Source organism: Mirounga leonina, unplaced genomic scaffold, assembly GCF_011800145.1.
Source record: "Mirounga leonina isolate KUSES-001 unplaced genomic scaffold, KU_Mleo_1.0 Mir_178, whole genome shotgun sequence".
NCBI classification, from domain to species: Eukaryota; Metazoa; Chordata; class Mammalia; order Carnivora; family Phocidae; genus Mirounga; species Mirounga leonina.
Genome location: NW_023270464.1, coordinates 13,093,197 through 13,109,814, shown reverse-complemented (window position 1 = coordinate 13,109,814; position 16,618 = coordinate 13,093,197).

Below are 16,618 nucleotides of genomic sequence, written 5' to 3'. Positions count from 1 at the left end.
CATGTGTAGTTAAGATCATGAATTTCTCCATTGCTTCATGATTTCCTCAAGTCTCTTATAACTCCTAGCTTACACCACTCCCCACCACATCCCACATCCTATATTTTTGTCCAGACAGTATTGCCATTTTAGGTTTTACCTTTAGATCTGTGATCCATATTGAGTTTATTTTTGTATACGGCACAATAAATAGATCAGTTATTTATTTTTGCACATGGATATCCAGTTGCTCCAGAATCATTTGTTGAAAAGGCTGTCTTGTCTTCACTGAATTGTCTTTGCATCTTCATAAAAATCAGTTGTCCATTTATGTGTATCTATATCTGGGTTCTATTCTGTTCCACTAATGCATTTGTATATCTTTACACCATATTACAGTGTCTTAATGACTGTTGCATGCAGTAAGCCTTAAACCAGGTAAGGTTAATCATTCAACTTTGTTCTTTTGTTTCAAAGTTATTTTGGATATTCTAGGTCTTTTAAATTTCCATATAAATTTTACTACACTATACTTATATTTACATTATACTAATTTCTACCAAAAAAAAAAAAAAAAAAACCCTGCTGGATTTCTTATTGAAATTGTGCTGAATTTAAATATCAATTTGGAGAGAACTGACATCTTAATAATATTGAGTGTTCAGACCCATGAACAAGTTATATCCATTTATTTTTTATTGTATATATTTCCGATGTACAACTTGATTCTCCATTTGTTCTCTCAGCAAAGTTTTCAGTGTTTAGATCCTGCACGTTTTTGTCAGGTTTTGTCCCTAAGTATTTCCCATTGAGTAATGCTATTGTAAATAGTATTTTTTTATTTCAACTTTGAATAGCAATAGCATATAGAAATAAACTGATTTTTATATACCAATTTTGTATCTTGCAACTTTGCTAAACACAGTTCAAGTCGCTTTTTTTGTAGGTTCTACCGAATTTTCAAGAGTTGATCAACTAGCCTCTTAATAAAGTCAGTTTATTTCTTCCTTTTTAATCTGGAAGGCTTCTATTATTTTTCTTACATTACCACACTGGCAGGAACCTCCAGCACATTGTTGAGAAGTGTTAAGAATGAAACTTGTTGGTTGTTCCTGATCTTAAGGGAAGCATTTCATCTTTCAAGATTAAGCAAAATACTAGTTTTAGAATTTCCATGGATGACCTTCATCAGGCTTAGGAAATGTCTAGACAATTCTTGTTTGCTGATAGTTTTATCTGAAATGAATGTTGGATGTTGTCAAATGCTTTTTTCTTTGTGTATTGAGAAGATCATATGAATTTTATTTTTTTAATTTGTTAATATGGTGAATTCTATTGATTGTTTTTCAAATGGTAAACCAACCCTGCCTTCCTAGAATAAACTTCCCTTGGTCATGATATATTATCTTTTATTTTTATGGTTAGATTTGATTTGCTATATCTTATTTATAGATGTGAGGCCATTCAAGTTACCAATTTCTTCAAGAGTGAGTTTTGGCAGTTTGTATCTTTCAAGGAATTTTTCTATTTCATTTGTTGTCAAATCTATTGGCATAACTATAATACATTCTTAATATCCTTGCAGTATCTATCAAGTATGTGGTGATATAATTTTTCTCAGTCTAGATGCTAATAATTGATCTCTCTTCATTAGTATGGTGAGAGTTTAAATAATTTTATAGATTATTGTTAAATAACCAACTTTGGATTTCATTGCTGCAGTGTGTTTCTGTTGTTGTTGTTGTTGTTTTTTACTTCATTGTCTCTGCTTTCATTTTTATTATTATTTTTTTTCTTTTGCTTCCTTTGGTTTTACTTCCTCCTTTTCTGGTTTCTTAAGATAAAAGCCATTGTCAGTGATGTGAGGTCTTTCTTCTTTTCTACAGTAGGTGTTTAGTGATACAAATTTCCCCATAGGTACTGATTTAGCAACATCCACAAAAATTATGTTGTGTTTTCATTTTCAGTTAATTGAAAATACTTCCTAAGTTCCCCTTCCCTTTCTTTTTAACCATGAGTTATTTAGTAAAGTGTTATTTAGTTTCCAAATATTTGGGGACTTTCCAGAGATCTTTCTGTTATTTATTTCTGATTTAACTGCATGGTGGTCAGAGAGCATACTTTGTTAGCCTTGAATTGTTTTATACTGAATTAGACCTTTTTAAGACTCAAAATATAGTTGACTTTGATAAATGTTCCATATGTGTTTAAAAATAATGTGTATTCTACTGTTGTTAAAACATTAATTAGGTCAAATGAATTAATAGTCTTGTTCAGTTTCTATCCTTACTGGTTTTCCTACCCTTGTTTTAGTAATGATTGAGCGAGGAGTGTTGAAATCTCCAGCTATTATTTTAAGTTTGTCTATTTCTCCATTCAGTTTTATAAGTTTTAACTTTGGCTATTTTATTCAATTATTTTTTAAATTTTAACTCCAGTGTAGTTACATACAGTGTTATTTTAGTTTATTATGTACAATATAGTGATCCAACACATCCATATATTACTCAGTGCTCATCAAGATAAGTGTAACACTACATCAAAAACAAATGATGTATTGTATGGTGACTAACATAACATAACAAAATAAAATAAAATAAATAAAATAAATAAAATAAAATAAATAAAAAGATAAGTGTACTCCTAATCCACTGCTCTGGTCATTTTAAAATATTATTAAGTGCACAGATACTTAAGATTGTAATGTTATACTGACAAACTGACCTCTTTGTCATTATGGAATGACTCTCTTTTTCTCCCCGGTATTATTCTTTGCTCCGAAATCTATTTAATTAGATATTAATGTAATCACTCTATATTTCTTTTTATTAGTGTTGGTATGGTATGTTTATTTTGTATCCTTTTTTTTTAATTTTTTTTTAAAGATTTTATTTATTTATTTGAGACAGAGAGCATGAGAGGCAGGAGGGTCAGAGGGAGAAGCAGACTCCCTGCCGAGCAGGGAGCCCGATGCGGGACTCGATCCCGGGACTCCAGGATCATGACCTGAGCCGAAGGCAGTCGCTTAACCAACTGAGCCACCCAGGTGCCCTATTTTGTATCCTTTTAATTTTATATTCAAAGTGTGTTTCTTACAGTCAGCTTAGAGTTGTCTTGCTTTTTGACCCTCGCACACATTCTTCCCTTCAGTGAGATGTGTGGACCACTTATGTTAATCTGAGTACTGATACCTTTAGGTTGTCTGTTGTCTCACTATTTCCTTTCTGTTGGTCTCATCTGTTCCTTTGCCTTCTTTCATTGCTTACTTATGTATGAGTTATGTATTTTTTGTATTGGTTTATTCTCTATAATTCTGAAAGGGTCTGAAATGGTCTCTGTTTTTCATTTATCTTTCAGGACAGTTTACCCTTGAACAACACGAGTTGACCAGCATGGGTCTCCTTATACACGGATGGTTTTCAGTAAATACAGTATAGTACTGTAAATGTATTTTTCTCTTCTTTATGATTTTTGTAACATTTTCCTTTATCTAATTTACTTTATTGTAATAATACAATATGTAATACATATAACACACACAAAATATGTGTTCATTGACTGTTTATATTATTGGTAAGACTTCCGGTCAACAGTAGCCTATTAGTAGTTAGATTTGGGGGGAGTCAAAAGTTACACGCAGAATTTTCAATTGTGTGGGGTGGGAGGTGAGTCAGTGCCCCTAACCCCACATTTTTTGAGAGTCAACTATACTTTAATCTTCCACTATCCATATGCTTGCATTGCTTTCTATGTTGTTCTTTAGGAGAAACATGGTGATAAATTGACTTTGTCTCTGGATACTTCAAGATTTTCTTTCTTTTTCTTATTCTCAGCCATTTGAATATGATATTATTTGAAGTACTTTTCTTCATGCTTCATGAAGTGCTTGGTGTTCATCAAGCTTCTTGAACTTGTGGGTTTATAATTTTAATCATATTTTAAAAAATGCTCTGCCATTCTTTCTTTGGATCTCCCTCCCCCCTAATTCTCTCCTTTAAGGGTCTCCAATTACATGAGTATTAGGCTTCTGGAAATTCACCCACTTAGGGATGCTGTTTTTAAATTTTTCATTCTATTTCTTTCTGTATTTCTTTCTGGATTGTTCCTATGACTATGTCTTTAAGTTCATTATTCTTGTCTTCTGCAATATCTAATCCATTGTTAATACCATCCAGCACATTTTTAATCCCACTTGTAGTTTTCACCTCTAGAAATTTGATATGGGTCTTTTTATATTTTCATGTTTCTACTTAACCTTCTGAGCATGTGAAAAACAGCAATAATTGCTGTTTTATGTTCTTATATGTTCGTTCTATTTTTTTTTAAAGATTTTTTATTTATTTGACAGAGAGAGACAGCGAGAGAGGAAACACAAGCAGGGGGGAGTGGGAGAGAGAGAAGCAGGCTCTCCTCTGAGCAGGGAGCCCAATGCGGGCTCGATCCCAGGACCCTGGGATCATGACCTGAGCCGAAGGCAGACGCTTAACTACTGAGCCACCCAGGCACCCCTCTTATATGTTCATTCTAATATCTGCTCAGTTCTCGGTCAGTTTCAGTTGATTGCTTTTTCTCCTTATTATGATCATATTTTCCTTCCTCTTTGTACGACTGGTAAATATTGTTTGGATGCCAGGCATTATGAACTTTACCTTCATTGGTGCTTGATATTTTTGTCTTCCTATATAATACTTGAGCTTTGCTCTGGGATGCAGTTATTTGGAAACAGTTTGATCTTTTTTGCCTTTAACATTTGTTAGGTGGAATCATAGTTTTGTCAGTATGTGCCTAATTATTTCCCATTGCTGAATAAAGACCTTTCTGAGTACTCTACCCAATGCCCAGTCTGGCTGATGGAAACAGGTACTATGTTCAGCCCTGCATGGGCATCAGGCCGTGTTCCTTCTAATCTCTTGGGATGGTTCTTCTGGCTTCATGGGTAAGTCAGCATTCTGTTGCATACTCAAGGGGACTCCTTTCCAGTACTTTGTCCTGTAAAGTATAATTATGTTGGTCTCCCTGAACTCTCAGTTTCTTCTCTTTAACTCATGGAATCCACATTCCTGTACCATGGCCTAGAAACTCTCTCAAGTCAATAATCTTGGGCAACCATAAGGTCAATTTCTTTGTTTACCATTTCTTGGGGATGTATGTCCTTTGTTGCCTGATGTCTGGTGCCTTAAATGCCATTGTTTCAAGCAGTTAGTGTTTATCTCTCTATCTATCTATCTGTCTATTCTTGGTTGTTCATAGTGAGAGGATCAGTCTGGTCTGAATTCCTCCGTCTTGACTGTGAATGTGAATCGCAAAATCATTTTATCAAGTAAATAATTACTAAGAAAAAATGTTAATAGAAAATGGCTTTACAATTTAAGAACAATAAATAATATTGATGCCGATGGTGATGAAAGTGATTAAATTTGTATGTCTCTTCACAATTTGATATGATCCATTTTGCTTTTTCACAAAGGAGGCCTTCTTCTCAGTTAAAATTCCAAGGACTTAGAATTGTATACTGGATTCTACGGAAAAAATGTAGAATAATTTGAACATATGCCCTAAATACTGACACTTCAGTATGCATTAAGAATATTACTTTCTGGGACCCATGGGTGGCTCAGTAGGTTAAGTGTCTGCCTTTAGCTCAGGTCATGATCCCAGGGTCCTGGGATTGAGTCCCGCATCAGGGTCCTTGCTCAGTGGGGAGCCTGCTTCTTCCTCTGCCTGCTCTGCCCACCTCTCCCCCTGCTTGTGCTCTCTCTCTCTCTGAGAAATAAATAAAATTTTAAAAAATATACTATATACTAATTAACAGACAGACCTTAAAGAGATTCCTCTCCCATCTCCACGGCTGTCGGGTAGGTGTATGTAGACTCTTAGCAAAGTCTCTTTTAAATCCAGTGACTGAATAACTGGGCAGATAAGCCATATTTATTTTATGTTTGCCATTTGTTAAGATAAGAAAAGAGGACTATCAAAACAATTTTTGGTTTTCTAAAACATGAATGCAGTCACAATGTAAACATAAATGGCAAACTGGAAATATCTAAAAATGTCCTTAAGAAATCCTTTGTTTGCTTCTGGACTCAGAATATTGCCTGCACAACAGTAACATGTTAATAACCCCATCTCTTCATTGGTGCATTCCTTCACACTATCTAGGTAAGTATGTCTCCATGTGGTCCACTGACTATTTAACTTTTACTGATCACAACACAGATATTCACATACAAAGCAAGTCCTGGGAATTTCTCTCCTCCCCAAGTATCACGTGTGGAGGAAAGAACTTTGCTTAGAGTATCTGGGTTGTGATGAACAGATTTAATATTTCCATTTTCAGTATATTTATTCCCAGGAAGGAATAATATGTATCTAAGGTTTCAGAATGCAGAAAGGCATAGGGCTCCTGAGCAAGACTCATATCATCTATTATGGTATCCAGGAAGGCAGAATGATATAAGGGGTGATTGTTCAACATCAGCTTTGAGCTAATTGCTTAATTAGTAATGGGTATGTTTCTGTGGTTTTATATTTTAAGACTCCTTTTTGATATAAAATTCTAAGAAAATCCTGACTACCGATAAAAATATTTGTGGAACTACACACAGAAGTAGAGAATAGTAACTATCATAAAAACTGGGGATTCACATGGTCACTTTAGACTGAAATTCTAGGCCTAGTAATGACTCTATTAATAAATTGATATATAGTTTTACCACCAGTTTTGGTGAAGCCTTTCTTGACTGATATGGATGCAAAATAATGTACTCAATTTGAATTCTGAGTTACCGGTTCAAGTTAGAGAAAGATCTAGAAAGAAGATTCCTGAGTCCAGAGAAACAGAAATCCCCAACATTGTTAGAAAATAGCCAGGAATCACTGGAAGAAAGGAGTCTGGGGTATTAGTTCGTAAATGCACACAACATGGATTTTCTTTTTTTTTTTTTATTGTGTTCTGTTAATCACCGTACATTACATCATTAGTTTTTGATGTGTTCCATGCTCATTGTTTGCGTATAACACCCAGTGCTCCATGCAATACGTGCCCTCCTTAATACCCATCACCAGGCTAACCCATCCCCCCACCCCCCTCCCCTCTAGAACCCTCGGTTTGTTTTTCAGAGTCCATAGTCTCTCATGGTTCGGCTCCCCCTCCGATTTCCCCCCCCCTTCATTCTTCCCCTCCTATCTTCTTCTTCTTCTTCTTTTTTTTTAGCATATAATGTATTATTTGTTTCAGAGGTATAGGTCTGTGATTCAACAGTCTTACACAATTCACAGTGCTCACCATAGCACATACCCTCCCCAATGTCTATCACCCAGAGACCCCACCCCTCCCACCCCCCACCACTCCAGCAACCCTCAGTGTGTTTCCTGAGATTAAGAATTCTTCATATCAGTGAGGTCATATGATGCATGTCTTTCTCTGATTGACTTACACAACATGGATTTTTAAGGCTGTTTTCCTGTCTTCATAAATGAGGAGCAAGAAGATTCTTCCAGAGGGCGCCTGGGTGGCTCAGTTGGTTAAGCGACTGCCTTCGGCTCAGGTCATGATCCTGGAGTCCCAGGATCGAGTCCCGCATCGGGCTCCCTGCTCGGCAGGGAGTCTGCTTCTCCCTCTGACCCTCCTCCCTCTCATGCTCTCTGTCTCTCATTCTCTCTCTCTCTCAAATAAATAAATAAAATCTTAAAAAAAAAAAAAAAAAGAAGATTCTTCCAGAGCCACTGGCCTCCTTTCTCAGACTGCTCTATGGAATCATAATCCTAATGCAAAATTTTTAGGTTCTAAGAAGAGTTTCTTTCAATAAGTTTCTTCAAAAAAGTTCTTAAGGATAGGAAACAAACTGAGGGTTCCTGGAGGGAAAGTGGGTCGGGGGATGGGGTAACTGGGTGATGGGCATTAAGGAGGGCACTTGATGTAATGAGCAGTGGATGTTATATGCAACTGATGAATCACTAAACTAATAATACACTATATGTTAATTAATTGATTTTAAATTAAAAAATAAAAAGAAGAAGAAAATTTTCTTTCTAGCTACATCCCAGCAATAAAGTTTTTAGCCCCAACTCTTAGCGGAGCTAAAAGATACACATTTGTTATGAAAGAAACAAAAAACAAAAAAGGTCAGAGAGAAACTCTGGTTATAATAATGAGCTCTAAGAGAAATGCAATTGTTTTAGCCACCAAGTAATAGCTTGCTTTGAATATCTAGACAGAATGAATTCCATACTTGCTTTCTGCTTTGCCAGCCCTGGTTTACATGAAGACATGCTTTTAACACCTCCATAAATACTGCTAATATCTGGGAAAGAAAATGACTGGGTTAGAAATGAGGGCCGAGGAGATGCAGCCTGGGGTGATCTCCTGTGTCGCCACATCTCTGGGAAAAGCATTCGGAGCTGACCTCCCACTCCCACTGCCAGAGCCCCGATCACTCCCACACGTCATGGTGAAATCCTGAGACAGCTCAGGTGCCAAACTTAAATTCTCAAGAGAAATCCTATTTAGAACAGAAAATGAAGACGTAAATAAAAAAGCGAAAGAAGGCAAGAAGCCTAAACACAGACTGGACTGCCTCTCGGTGATGCAAACCTACAAGGTAGGGGCCTTATTCCAAAGCAGCCTGAGCCTACTTCTCTTTGGAACACGAAGACCATCCACATCGGAGAAGGGGGGGTCATTCCACGCATTTGGCATCACCTGCTGCAAAGTGTTTCTTGGACAGTGAGCAATTAAGCACATGCTGTGGGACCGTGGCAAGGGCCAGAGCCAGGGAAAGGGTGCCGCTAGCATGGAGATTCCCAATCTCAGGATCCTTAGGCTGCAGCTTATCAGGGTGAGGGGTGTCACGGGGCTGAAACCCATTCCCAGGCTCTGACCTCCCTTCTGTTGAAGTGGATTTGTTCTGTCACTTGCAGTGAGGACCTCTTCATGTGCCAGGAGCACCCCATAACCTCTGTGCTAATTCCCATGACATCCTCTGTGTCTCCCTGTAGGATTCTGTGAACAGGTCTTTCGAAGAGCAGGGAGAACAAAAGATTCTTCGGCACATCTGAAGCCGGCTGCTTGTGTGTGCCTGAATGTGGGGTCATGGTTTGAAAAAGGCTGAGAACCCCCTACCTTGCACTAAAAGGTTTTCAATACACTGAGACACATTTTTTAAATGCACTCCTATAAGCCATGTTAGGCCCAGTTCATTTGTGTATTCAGTTCAATTGCATCTGAATCGACTGGTTCCTGATTGAGTGAATGCAAAAAATTCTAAGATGTCACTTTCATTGTCTTACGTTCTTCTCTTTTAAAAACTATAAATTAGCCACCATGGATCAAAACTTTGTTATAGATCAGAGATTCCAGATGGGAAAAGAGTACTACAATAAGTCAATTACAACGCCAGGATAATTCATGTGTAAAAACCCCGTGAGTGTTAAAAATGCTCTGCAGATAATTTCTTTAGCTATTTCTCAGGAATAAAGATTGCAGGAATACAAGAGTTGTGCAAATGTTGACTGGAAGAATAAGTATGTTCTTTAGCTCACTTCATGTATATTTTAAATCACTGTAACAACTATTTAATTGGTATGTCGATGAAGACTCTAAACAGAGGAAATGGAGTTGTGTGTGTGTGTGTGTGTGAGAGAGAGAGAAAGAGAGAGAGAGAGAAATTGTCCCTATATTGCACTGTAGAGGCTAAGGGCTTATTTAAATTGATGATTGCCTGGCAAATTGAAGACATATAACACATAACTTTAAACGCAAAAACAATGTGATGCGGGGAAAATCTATAATGATTTCAATACTAATATTTGCAAAGATTATAAACTTACTTCTCTTTTTTAGCCCCAGTGGTAAACACCTGATGGGGTATATTTACCCATTGTCATTGAGGGGGCTGAAAAATAGAACCCTGTTAAAGTGACAGTCTTCAAAGTGTTCTCGTTAAATTTATCGTTGCAATAATTTCATTATGCAACGTTAATAATTTAGATAATCCAGATAACTTTATACTTAATATATTTAAAGTAAATAATCGTTACTAGTGTTCTGTTGATAATTGTGAATTATTAAATTAATGGGTAATTATTAATTATTGATAATTTAAATATTTTAACAAAGTTAAACAATTTAAAGTGAGGTTTCCCGGCGTGACTGGGTAGCTCAATTGGTTAAGCGTCTGCCTTCAGCTCAGGTCACGATCCCAGGGTCCTGGGATCGAGTCCTGTGTCAGGCTCCTTGCTCAGCAGGGAACCTGCTTTTCCCTCTCCCTCTCCCTGTGGCTCCCCCTGCTTGTGCTCTCTCTCTGTCAAATAAGTAAATAAACTTATTTCTCTTTCTCTCTCTCTGTCAAATAAGTAAATAAACTCTTTTAAAAAAAAATTAAGTGAGTTTTCTCATTTTAAACATTAAGGAACTTAACTCACCCAATGACATGAGCAGTGATTGAGCACTCTCCTATTTGGCATGGCACTGTGTTTAAGTACAGCTCACATGTCCCTGATAAACTTTGTGAAACTGCATTCTATATGGATTATTATTTAGTAGAAAAGCAACTGAGGCTCATAGAAGTTAAGTAACTTGCTCAAGGGCACACAGCTAGAAAGCAGAGGATCCAGGTCTTGACTTTGTTTCGATATCATGTAGTGAATCCAGTTTTATGTACCTCACAGTGACGATAAAAAATTCTAGATCAACGTTTAAATAAAACTTAATCCTACACAACATGAAATATAATACTTTGTGTGGAGGCAGTTGAGTCCATCTTCCTGCTTGGTTACCACGTCAGGGAATATCCACTGCAACGGAGTACTGCTTCTGGGTCCTCTACAGTCCTCAGCGTGGAGGGGAGGACTTCCTAGGAGGGTCCGAAAGTCACAGGAACTGTAAGCTACCTCCACCCAGAGCACAATGATTATTGTGGCCCTACCATCCTACTGGTGGTTCTTATTAGTGGCCAGGACATTTATCTAGATGACATCAGCAGTTGATTCTGATAGATACAATGCCCATCAGGACTACGTGTTGGAACAGAAATGGCCTGGGTCATTCGATTGTGTGTTTCATGATCAAAATGGACATTGCCATTATTGCTTAGTAAATAATGTTGCTGAAAATATACTCAATTACTTTTCAAATGTTTTTCTCGTAATTCTTGAGGCTATGCGTACTTGAAGGAATATTCAATCCATATGTCGCTGATGTGTTTGCATTTACCTGACCACTCTGTTGCCATAAAGAAGTAATACTGGTGCCCAGAAGGCCTTTAAACATAATTTCACAAGCGTATTCCCTTTTAAAATTGTGGTCTCCCAAGAAGAGTCAAAGAATTAGAAGAAACACTGTATGTTTTAAGTGCCTTTTGCTCAATCAGAACTCAAAGCTGGGCAGCATTATAAACCATTGCTGTTACTACTGAAATTGGAATTCTTGCTCTATATTGAAATAAAAGAATGCCATAAAAAAGCATAAAGCATAATAAAACCTCTGGTATATCATTGTCTAAATTATAAAATTGCTAGGAGAACATAAAACACATTGTGCTTTATCAAATCAGCAAAACTACAGTCCTTCAAACTTATTCCTGGCAAAACTAGATACAGCCAAAAAAGGGAAAAAAGCAGGCATGCCCGATTCAGGAGCTACTCCAGCATCCCTTCAGATCTGTGCTTGGCTCCGATCTGTGCCAAAGTCATTCTTATTCAGACACAGGGCATAGTAACTATTTAGTTTTCAGGAAATGCCTTTAAACTGGTGCAAATTTTTAAAATGAACGTGTAAAAATAACTATAGCACTTTCCAAACCACAGGGAAACAATTAATTTCTGGCCTCATCAGCTCTAGGACAGCATGATATCCTCCTTAGGAGGGGAGAGAATTTTAGAGAATATATGATGTGTTAGAAAGTGAATGATTATTCACAGCCATGAGGCCAACCCATGTTTCAATAAGACAGATTGCCCTGAAGTGTTCTGGTGGCAACCAATGATAACTCATGATCCTGAGACAGAGTGGGTGAAAATTACAGAGAATTGATGAAAATCAGGAGCAAGAGGACAAATGGCTCTAAAGAGAAGAATCTGTGATTATTATTTCCTAAGCCTTCAGTCTGATAGAACTTGAATCTATTTCCTTTGAAAAATCTATAGAGCCTTAGACACTATATGTCAGCGTGAAAATGGCTGCATTTGTTTTTTGCCAATGGCAAATGATTTCACTCCTCACTATGGATGAAAGAATCAGGCCCCAAGGGAAGATGAATTTCTAAGGAGATGGCTCATATGGTTTACAGTTGTCCCATCGGTCAAGAGCACACTCAGATATGTAGGGGCTGTGGGAACTTCAGTGCCTCCACACTGTTGTTGAAATAGTAGTCGAGTTCCATATTTTTTAAAAGAAACACACATTTGTTTCAGGCCTAGAAATGATAAACTGAATAACAGAAAAATAATTGACATTTTATATTTGTTTGTTTTATATTTATCATTGCAATGAATTTATTTGGCAATGAGAAAGGACACTGAACATCCAGAGAGGACTCATATCACCCTGGTGAATACATGCTGTATATGAATGAATTCAAAATGGACTGCAAATAGCTGAAGGCTTGGGATCATAGTGGAAGTGGTTTTCTTATAATATGGGTATGTTCTCTACAATTACCTAACAATAGTATTTTATAGCAAGGCATTTCCTGGGATATGTTACTGGGTCACTTAATTTTGTCACCTCAAAATCAATCCTCTCTGTTACTGTCACATTATATATATTTTTTACACCTCCATTATTCTTCCTTAAAGAGTAGATATGACAAACACCATTGCCTCAGAGTTTTCCTTAACTTCTGAAAAATTGAAGGAAGTACTTAATCTAGCCCTAATTCATGTTTGGGTGTTTATATATCATTAGAATCTGAATAACCTTCATTTCATCTAATGATGTCTGATAGCCACACATTGTCATTCTGAAATTTACTTGTACTCATTGGACTGTAAGTAACATGGACCAAATTTATGTTTCTTTTTAAAACGGACTCCCAGTTTAAAGCCACATCATCTACGATATGTGCTTCTAATTCATTCCTACATCCAGGTGAATATAAAATGATCTTAGATTGGGGCACCTGGGTGGCTCAGTTGGTTAAGCGACTGCCTTTGGCTCAGGTCATGATCCTGGAGTCCTGGGATCGAGTCCCGCATCAGGCTCCCTGCTCAGCAGGGAGTCTGCTTCTCTCTCTGACCCTCCTCCCTCTCATGCTCTCTCTATCTCATGCTCTCTCTCAAATAAATAAGTAAAATCTTAAAAATAAATAAATAAATAAAATAAAAAAATAAAATGATCTTAGATAATTCATCATGGAGCTTGGCTTTAATGTAAGAAATTGGAGTGCTCTATTTGAACACATTAGCACTATTGCAATGTCATTTGCATTTGATCGTTCAGAAAGTAACTAGGCTTTTCAAAAAAAATTTAAAATAAGATAAATAAACCCGTCCTGAAAAGTTTCTGAAGAATGGTGGAAGTTTTTGGGAAGTCAAGGAAAAGCGTAACACTGAAGCAATGCCCTTCCCTCCAAACGAGGGGCAAGACTAGCTCACAGTCCTGCTGGAAGGCAGCAGGATGCCTTGTAGTACTGGGCAAGCACTCTCAGAGCAAGCATGGCCTCATTGTGCCTTGGGGCAATTAGCTGGTCCCTTCCAGAAATCCTGCATAATACAGTGAGCAAAGCTCATTTTAAGATACATTGATCAATGTCTGCAGAGGTGAAACTGTCATCATAGTCACATGCCAATTCCTCCATATAGGCTTGTGCAGGCAGGAGAGAGATTTCCCAGAATGCTCAGCTGCCCTTCAATTCCTCATGCATCGCCAGAGGAGAGAGTCCAAACTCTTGCATCCACCAGAGGAGAGGAATTCAGCATCCTCTCTGACCTCAACTTGTCTCTAACCAGACATGGAATCTTGTTGCAGGAACATTCTCTTCTGTGTCAACCACTGTGCAGTGAACACACTTCCAGTTTTGCAGTCATCACTGTATTATAGTTACTTCTTTGGAAGTCCATCTTTCTACACTGTGAGCTTCTTGAATCCTGGTCTGAATTCTCTTTTATCCCCCAAAATATGATTATGAAAATTTTGAACATGTGGGAAAGTTGAAAGAATTTTAGGGTGAACACCTACATTCCCTGATGTGATTCTACATTTAACGTTCTGTTGTACTGACTTTGTCACATACCTATGCATCTGTCACCCCTCCTTCCACCTGTCAATCCATCTGATTATTTTTTATGCACCTCAAAGTAAGTTTCAGATTGGTAAACTTCACCACATACAATTCACCATGCATCAAAATAACTAGAGTTAAATATTTGTTTAAGATTATTTGAGGTACACTAGGGGAGCAAATCGCTCATGAAAAATATAGTGTACTTCTCCACTTACGGTGACTTAAAATTTGCGTCCATTTTGTGATCTGTAAGTTTCAGATTTTAGGTATTTTTATGTTCACTGATCATTATAAATGTCAATATCTCAAATCCTGCTATTTACAGGACACATTTACCAATTAGTTTTAGTTGTTCATTCTCCATTTGTTTTCATAAATTAAAAAACAGAATGATGTGGTTTAAAAAAAAAAGATTATTTGAGGTACAAATTATGTATATTAAAACCCACAAATCTTAACTATAGCATCTGATGAGTTCTGACTAATATTTACCTGTGCAAATTTCTTCTCTCCCCAAAACACTTTTTTAATAATTTTCTAGATACAATATAATGTCATCTGTGGCTAGAGGTAGTTTACTTTTCTTTTCCAATTTGAATGCCTTTTATTTATTTTCTGTGCATAATCATTCTAGCCAGAACCACCAGAACAATGTTGAATAGAAGTAGATAGAGTAGACATCCCATCTTGTTTCTTACTCAGGGGAAAGCATTCAGCTTTTCACCATTTATATTATGTTAACTTTGTGTGTGGGTGTGTGTGGGTGTGTGTTTTGCAGAAGTCTTTCATCAGGATGATGTAGTTTTCCCTTCTATTCCTCAGTTGTTGAGTGTTTTGCAATGAAGTGGGGGAGGCTTTAAAGTTTTCTTATCTTGTGATAGCTTGTCTAGTTGTGGTGTTAGGGTAATGCTGACTCATAGAATGAGTTTAGAAGTGCTTCATCATCTTTTATTTTTTTGGAGAGTTTGTGAAGGATTTGTATTCTTCCTTTACCATTTGGTAGAATTCACCAGGGAAGCCATCTATTTCTGGGTTTTTCTTCATAGGAAGTTGTTTATCATTATTATTATTATTATTATTATTATTATTTCAATATATTTACTTTTAAAAAGCCTATTTATAGTTTCTATTTCTTTCTCAGGCAATTCTATTAGTTGTGTCTTTCTAGAAACTTACTCATCTAACTATCTAATTTGTCAGTACAGGGCGCCTGGGTGGTTCAGTCATTAAGCGTTTGCCTTCAGCTCAGGTAGTGAACCCAGGGTCCTGGGATCAAGTCCCACATCGGGCTCCCTGTTCAGCGGGAAGCCTGCTTCTCCTTCTCCCACTCCCCCTGCCTGTGTTCCCTCTCTCGATGTGTCTCTCTCTGTCAAATAAATAAATAAAATCTTAAAAGAAAATTTGTTGGTGCACAATTGTCTACAATGTTCCCTTAAAACACTCCTGGGATATAGGTTATTGTTATAACTCATTATCATAAGTTTACCTTTTTAATTTCAAGGACTTCACACACCACAAACTCTTTAGTGTCTCTCTCTTTTTTTCATTCCTTATTTTCGATATATTCACGTTGTTGCATGCAGAAAAGATTGTTTTTTGTTCTTGTTTTCATTTTCCTTTTTGGAGGGGAAGGTTGAGTAGTATAACATTGTATGTATATACCAAGGTTGCTTACATAGTCGTTTTTGGATGGACACCTGAAATCGTTTTGGCTATTGCCAAATAAAGCTGATATGAACCTTCTTGAAAAATGTTTTCTGTCATTATACATTTTTTCTCTTGGATAAGTAACTAGGAATGGGATTGCTAGGTACAAGATGGATGAGTTATAAGAGACCCACACCAAAAACAAAAACAAAAAAAGTTGGAACCAATAAACTAGGTCACAAGAAAAAAAAAATCAGCATAGCAAAATCAAAGGTATTTCTATACACTAGCAGTGAATAATCCAAAAGTAAAATTATTAAAACAATCTCATTATAATAGCATAAAAAGGAATAAAATACTTAGACATAAATTTAACAAAAGAAGTACAATCTTTGTACAGTGAAAACTAAAAACACCATTCAAAGAAATTAAAGACCTAAATACATGGAAAGGCATTCCATACCATAGATTGGAAGACTCAATATTGTTAAGATGGCAATTCTCCCTCCCTCTTCTTGGCCACCATCATGAATGACACAGTAACAATCCAGGCCAGGAAGTTCATGACCAACTGACTACTTCAGTGGAAACATATGGTCATTGATGTCCTTCACCCCAGAAAGGCAACAGTACCTAAGACAGAAACTCGGGAAAAACAGCCAAAATGTATGAGACCACACCAGATGTCATATTTGTATTTGGGTTCGGAACCCAATTGGGTGGTGGCAAGACAACTGGCCTTGGGCATGATTTATGATTCCTTGGATTAT